The sequence below is a fragment of the Nesoenas mayeri genome, assembly GCF_963082525.1.
Source record: "Nesoenas mayeri genome assembly, chromosome: Z".
NCBI classification, from domain to species: domain Eukaryota; kingdom Metazoa; phylum Chordata; class Aves; order Columbiformes; family Columbidae; genus Nesoenas; species Nesoenas mayeri.
The window spans coordinates 32,957,874-32,963,873 of NC_137542.1; positions in this window are offsets into that span (position 1 = coordinate 32,957,874).

Sequence of the window (6,000 nt, forward strand, 5' to 3'; positions counted from 1 at the left end):
AGAAGGCATATTTGACCAACCAGAAAGTGTGGTCCAGTTTAGCAAATACATCACTACTCTAGTTTCTCTGCTTGATGCACAAGTACAGCAAAACTGACTGGTGAAGTCACTAGGAAGTCTCCCATGCATTTTCTCAAGAAAAAAAAAAAGCCAGAAGTTACCTAGTCACACACTTAGTGTTTTCCATTAAACCCATGGGAAAAAAACCCACACTTCATATTCTTCCTTGTTTTTGCTTAAAATGTAAGAACAGGAAGGTGGGCAATATCAGTTCTTATTTCCACTTCTGTTCTGAACTACAGACTTGCAGACAGAAGGCTCTTCCTGATGAGTATTGTTGTTTCATTACTTGAGGCTGCTGTTGCACATCAAATCCAAATTTTGATTAACACTTTTAGAACTGGATCATTACAACAACTATTCTACAACAGCAACAATACTCAATTTCATCTGAATAGCTATGGAAGATGAGATTATTTGCAGCAGTAGCTGCAGCTAGCAAATCTCCTGCCAGTACAATAACATCTTTGTTATGCTATCCTTAAAGAGTTTCCAGTTAAGCAAAAAAAGAGAAGTAAAATAATCATAAATGATTGGGGAAGTGTGTTGTTTTGTTTTTTTTTTTTAATGAATGTTACTTTCCTTCTCAGCAACATTATGCTTTCCTCTCATGCAGTGGTCTTTCCATTTATATTCCTTTTCCATGTGAGAAGTTACATAGAAGCAGTATTCAAACCAGTATTTTGATCTGCAAGTGATAAAAGCAACTTGAGCCACCCCAAAAAAGAAACCTTCTAAAAAGATGGAGTCATAATAGTTTTGTTCCTGCCTTTCACGTCCTATTTTATGACAAGAGAGATCAAAGTGAAGTGAGTGCAAAGTGAAGTTTCACTACCTCTGCATAGCCTCTATCGAATTATATAGAACAACGCACAAGACAAAAATAAAGTAACTTTAAGTAGTGGTATTTCAGAAGATGATGCTGAAAAGGTGTGAGATCTTAGAGCAGGAAGCTATGCGACTCCTCACTTCCTGTTGTGGTGAGGAGAATAAGAGGAAGCAGCACTACAAATTACTTGGGAAGAATCAGGGAAGCGCATTCAATGTGTAGAAGAAACTGACAGAGAAGGATGTAACTGAAGATTTAGAGATACCATAGCCTGGAGGGAAGTCGGGTACAAATGGGATTAAGGAATACTTCCGTTTTTGGGGGTTTGGTTTGTTTTAGTTTTCTTGTTTTCCTCTTTACTCAATTGTATAGTTCTGCCAGACTGAGACTTCAAAGTGTCATTTTACATTTCATTAATTAAAATCAGCTCTGCATCACTTTCACAGTAGGAAGTCACACAGGGCAATGTGTCAACTCAATGCAGCTGGTCTTTGCTGTGATGGATACCATGAGAGAGATGAAGAGCCAGTGGAAGAAACACTCATGCACTAAAAGCAAGCTAAAAGCTCTCCTTTCAAATGAAGGCAAGTTCAAAAAAAAAACCACCCAAACACCCTGTTAATAATTAAACTCTTAATTTGTTATTGTTTAAGAGACCAAGCTCTATGTAACACACAGCTGGATAATTAAACAAGCATTTTCCTTGCAAACAGAAGTGTGTATTGCCTATTTACTGCCAAATACTGGTTTGGGGTATTCAAAAGTAGGTTGGTGCAAAAGTAATCACTGTTTTGGACCGTGAATTTTAAATCATTACAACTAGGCTCAAACACGTTTATTAATCAAAATAGGAACCATTACAATAAATGCCTTTTTGCCAATAAGTTTGTTTATTCCTGTAGCATAAAAATCTGTACTTTGGGATTCACTGAACTCTTGGAAAGCATTTTCCGCATCCTGACTGTGGAGGTGTTTTCTCTGCAAATAGTTGTTGAGATGCTTGACAAGTCGGTTGGTGAGAGGTGAGGTGAGTATGGCAGATAAGGCAAAACCTCATAGCCCAATGCATTCAAACTTTTGTGCAATATGTGTTCAGCTGTTGTCAATGAAAAAAACGGAGCCCTTTCTGTTGAGCAATGCCTGCTGCAGGTGCTGCATTTTTCAGTGCATTTCATCAATTTGCTGAGTTTACTTCTCAGATGTAATGGTTTCACCACGATTCTGAAAGCTGTGGTGGATCAGACTGGCAGCACACCACCAAACACTAACATTGACTATTTTTGGTGCAAGTCTGGCTTTGAGGCGTACTTCGGAAGTTCTCAGTCCAACCACTCAACTCATCTTCACCGGTTATCATATAAAATCCACTTTTTGACACGTCACAATCTGATTGGGAAATTATTTTTGTTGTTACATAGAGTAAGAGAAGACAAGACTTCAAAATGATTATTCTTTTGTTTTTATTTTTGGTCAGCTCATGAGGCCCCCACTTACTCAGCTCTTTCACCTTTCCGATTTGCTTCTAAATGCCAAATGACTGTGTAATGGTTGATGTTGAGTTCTTTGGCAACTTCTCATGTAGTTGTAAGAGGATCAGCTGTGATGACTGCTCTCAGTTGGTCCTTGTCACCTTCCGCTTGCTGGCCATTAGGCTCCTCATCTTCAAGGCTCTCATCTCCTTTGCGAATTCCTGGGCTAAATGCTTTGTTCATGTTGCAAGTTGTCTCCGCTGCTTTACAACCCATTTTGAACTCTGATAAAAAAAATGCCTCAAATTTGCCTTTTGTCTAACATCATTTTCATAGTCTAAAATAAATATAAAATAAACAGCAAGCAATAAGCCAGGTTTGACTGTTGCATTTCATGAGCAAATTATTTTGCTTATTTTGCAAACCTGCAGAAAATAGTGAAGCAAGAAAAACCACATCAAAATGTTGATTTATTTCAGAACATGTCCAATATCAAACAGCAAATTTCAAGAATGCAAAAACCGCAGTTCTTTTTGCGCCAACCTAATATCTTTAAAAACTATTACACAAGCTAAAATGTACACTAGAGGCCGCTAGCTTTATGTATACCTAGGAGGTGCATAAGCAGGACTAAAGTATGGCTATATAGTATGTAACATAACTGATGATAACACCACACTGCATATGAATTCATTGCTGTTATTCCACATTTCAAACCTAATTACCACAAATGAAAGCTTTTTCGAAAATCAAGAGTTGTATCTCCCAACAGCTGCCACGTTTGTTACTACTTGTGATTGCTTTCAGTTCCTAAATTTTTACTGACAGCCTCTTAAACCTCATTGTGGCAATGCTACAAAACATTTTTTCGTTCCTTCGTTGAAAAGTTATAGAACTAATTGTGATTTTTCCAAACTATTGTGTACAAAACACTTTCCAAATAAAAGTTGTTAAAAGACAGAATGAATGTTGACTTTATCCCATTACAAACAACAAAACACGCTACCTTCAGTAACAAAATTCTACAGTGCCTGAGAAAACTAACATGACAGTTTCATTCTATGACTTAACATTATGGAAAAGGTCAGACTTGCTTGCCCGTATTTCATGTTCTTGAAATGCAAAAGTCAAACCTGCTATGAAAATTCACATTTAAAAATTAATTCATATGTAGGAAAATCCTATCAAGCAATCAGCTTAGTCTGAAATGTGCCTTTAATGATGCCACTAAATGTAGCTTTTCTTATTCAAGGTTAATCACGCAAAGAACATCCTGTATTTACACAAACACATAAAAGGAAACCAGAGATCAGCAAAGGAGTCAGAGCAACAAATGCACACTAAGAAAAACCTGAGATAAAATAGATAACTTCTACCATATTATTATAAATAATTAAGTGTCCTAGTGTTTCCTTGAGCTTAATCACCATATACCAGGAAAGCCTAAGTAAGCATTCACATCCATCATTCAGAGCCTCCATTCTCTTTATAAAAATCACCAGTAAGTAATTAGTTGTCCTATCAGGGACAAGAGCTTTAAAAATTTTTATTCCCCATCAGCTACTTATTTTTTTTTGCCTGAAGAAAAATACTTAGTCAATTACCATGTAGCCATTTCTACGAAAACAGCTGTCATTTAAAAAAATTTTCTACTAGATGTACCTATGCTACTTACAGTGCAGTATGAATATGAAAGGCACTTTTTCATAAATTTGTTGGAGTTTCCACATAAAACACCCTTTTCACTCCAGCATCCTTCAAATTAATATCAAAATGATACACTAATACAAGTTAAATTTCTCCTTGAAAACTTCAGACTAGCATTTTAAATTGCTTCATTTGCAAAAGCAGATGAGAATAATTAACATCTCTTGAAAAGTTATTTACATTACTTACATATAAATTTCTCTTTATTTTGCTCTGTGCTTGGGCAAATACAATATAGGTTTGCACAGCAGGGATAAAGAAGTCAGAGGTATCAGAGTTTGTAGCATAGAGCTACAATTGACCACACTGTGTAAAATAATTTGTACCACAGAGCTACAGTCACTGGGGTTTATTAATGAACTTGTCCAATGTAAGTAAAAAATGCAGTTTACAAGTTTGCTGCTTTTGCTGTGGACAAAACACCAAACAAACAACAAAAAAACCCCAAACTTCTACAGAAACAGGACCAGCTGAGAGGAATACATATTGTGCCTCAAGAGTGTTCATACTACAATACTAGCGCTGTACAAGTCACAACACTTGTGCCCTGAACAGATTGTTATTCTGGTTTTAACAGGAATTAATGTATTGGAGCAGATATGTTTCTGGTATTTCTAATTGTAAGCAGTAAGTTACTGAACAGTTTTCACCTGTGAGGATGATACAATATGTATTTCTTGTCAACTGAGTAATAGATCAGTATCAGATGAAACTCCTTACCTGTTGCCAACTATAGAAATGACTAAATGTACCTAAAAATAATTATATATAAATTAATAATTTAAATATTACTGTAACAGTAGTAATAAAAAGACCTACCAAAATTTTAATCACAAGTTGAACATGTCTACAGAGCTAACTTGGATATTGTTCGCTGCTTCTCCAGCTCACTGCCTGACTAACAACCTCCACCACATTTAGCATAACATTGCATGCAGACAGTAAGTTCATTTTTCAGTGGTCAAATACCTTTACCAAATCCATCAGTGTGTGTTCTCTCACCCAGACTGGTACAGATCATGGCAATAACCACAACAGCTGAGGTGGTGTATTTTGAATGCAGTTCCAAGCTAACAGGAACAAGAATTCTCACAGGCATTGTATGACAGGAGAAAGAAAAGCCAGTACACCATAAAAATGTGCATTTGCTGCATACAGGAGCACAATGTGCCTACCCCTCCACAGCCGTGACACTGGTGTTTTTTAGTACAGAAATGAAATGTCCACCCTACCTTGCAGTCATCAAAATGTACCTCTGGACTTCAATGTGGGAAGATGGGGAAAAGCTATTCTGTTCAATAAAGAAGAAACTTTCAGAAGTTATTATGGAACTTGCAGGAAAGTGTAAGAAGTTTTGGTTTTGTTTGTTTCTTTGTGTGTTTTCTGGTTGGTTGGTTTTTTGTTTTTGTTTTGTGTGTGTGTGTGTGTGTGTGTGTGTGTGTGTGTTTGATTTTTTTTAATATTGGAATAGTAAGATCTCCATCTGGTGGTAGGATGTTTCATTCTAAAATTTAAAATTAATATATGTGTGCACACACACTCCCCAAAAAGGTCATTTGTGTTTCCCCAGGCTCTTTATACTAGTTCACAGAAATACATTACTGCTATTGTTATCCATCACACTGATTTACCAGAATATTTGCAAGACTAATGTAAAAAATTTCTCTTTATAGAGAAAATTAGTTTCAAGTAGTAGCTCCTAGCTACACACATCTGAGAAGCACCGCTCATCATCCTGGTGACAAAAGCAGGCTCCACGAAGCTTCAACAAAGAATGCTTGATTATAGCGTCAGGTTCCTACAATGAATTAAGAATAAGGTACCCAATGCCTACATGCACATTATTTTCTTTACTACTGACTGGAGAGATACACAGTCCTATCTAACTGGCCTAATCAAGTATTTACTGGTATACATTGCTAGCTCATCTTATTA